Source organism: Dipodomys merriami, unplaced genomic scaffold, assembly GCF_024711535.1.
Source record: "Dipodomys merriami isolate MVZ:Mamm:240054 unplaced genomic scaffold, mDipMer1.0.p SCAF_645, whole genome shotgun sequence".
Classification (NCBI taxonomy): Eukaryota; Metazoa; Chordata; class Mammalia; order Rodentia; family Heteromyidae; genus Dipodomys; species Dipodomys merriami.
In genome coordinates this window covers 599,671-601,211 of record NW_027206230.1, presented here as the reverse complement: position 1 = coordinate 601,211, position 1,541 = coordinate 599,671, and positions in this window count along the sequence as shown.

Here is a 1,541-nt window from a genome sequence, read left to right as displayed (position 1 = left end):
TCAAACCAGTGCTATAAGGATGGTCCAAAGATATATGTGGGTTTTTTTCATTTTCTTGTTTGTTTGTTTAGTTTGTGCTGGTTCTGGGCCTTGAATACAGAGGGTGGACACTGTCCCTGTACAGTTGTATTTCCTGTACATCTGTTCCCTAACCTAGTACTCTACTGTTTGAGCCAAAACTCCACTTCTGGCTTTTTTAGTGTTTAATTACAGATGAGAATTTGACAGACTCTCCTGCCTGGGTTGACTTTGAACTGAGACAGTAAGAAAGCCAAATGACATCAACTGTATGGCCTTCTCTTTTGAAACAAGAAATATTAGATTAAGTTTATAATAAAGCTAATATTTGACAATTTTTAAAAGAAGGTAATATGTCCAGCAAAGAAGCCATAACTTAAATAACTCAGCAAAAGTAGGTGTACTGAATCAGTTTGTAATTATTTTTTCTGTTTGGGAAGATTACTATTGACTTCGTTGTTCCTTTTGGGGATACTCAAAGTCTTTTTGCAGTTTTTTGTTGGTCATGGGGCTTTAACTCTGATCCTGGGCTCTGTACCTCAGCTCTTCAGCTCAAGTTGAGCGCTCTGCCACTTTAGGTACAGCACCACTTCGGGATTTCTAGTGGTTAATTAAAGATAAGGGTCTCATGGACTTTCCTGACCAGGCTGTCTTTGAACCACAATCCTCTAGTCTCATCTTCGTGAGTAGCTAGGATTACAGTTGTGAGCCACCAGCGTCCGGCTTGTATTTTCATTGATGTGCACTCAATGACACTATGTAGACAAAGAATGGATATTTCAATCAATAATGACATTGCAGTTTTAGAGAAAAATTGAGGTAGCAATAAATATATCCTCCTTTTCCATGTTGTTACATTAATGATTCATGTGTTTCGGGACTCTTATATTAGCATCCACTGCTGTCTGTTTATGTGGACTTAGTATCAGAAATTGTTCATAGAGAAATATAAAAGACTAATATTTTTAGAAAGCAAAGGAAGTAAGGTATGAAAGAATAGCATAGAAGGATATACGATTCATCACACAGAGATTAAGAACTAGCGTAAGTGACTAGAATGCTAAAGGCAATAAGAAATAAGCGTAGTTGATAACTAGTTCTTCAATAACCAAAAATGGTTCCCTAGAACAGTTTGTGGTATAACTTAGTTATTCCTATCATTTATTCACTCCATGGGGAGTTATTCCTTCTCTTCTGTCAAAGCTATTAATTATCCTATGCCTTTTTGATGCCGTGAGTTACCAAAAAGTTTTCCAAATCTCACATAGACTACCCTTCTCATTGTGATTAGCAGTGACCACTCAAAATCCTGGAATCTTTGAATTTCCAGGATTAATCTTCACCTGATATCTAATCACATTCTTGGCATTAATTGCCATGACCTATTAACAGAATATTTTTTGTTTTTTTGGTTTTGTTTTTTTTGGGGTCCAGTCGTGGGGCCTCAAATCTGGGCCTGGGCGCTGTCTCTCAGTTCTTCAGCTCACGGCTAGCACTCTACCACTTTTGCCACAGCGACACTT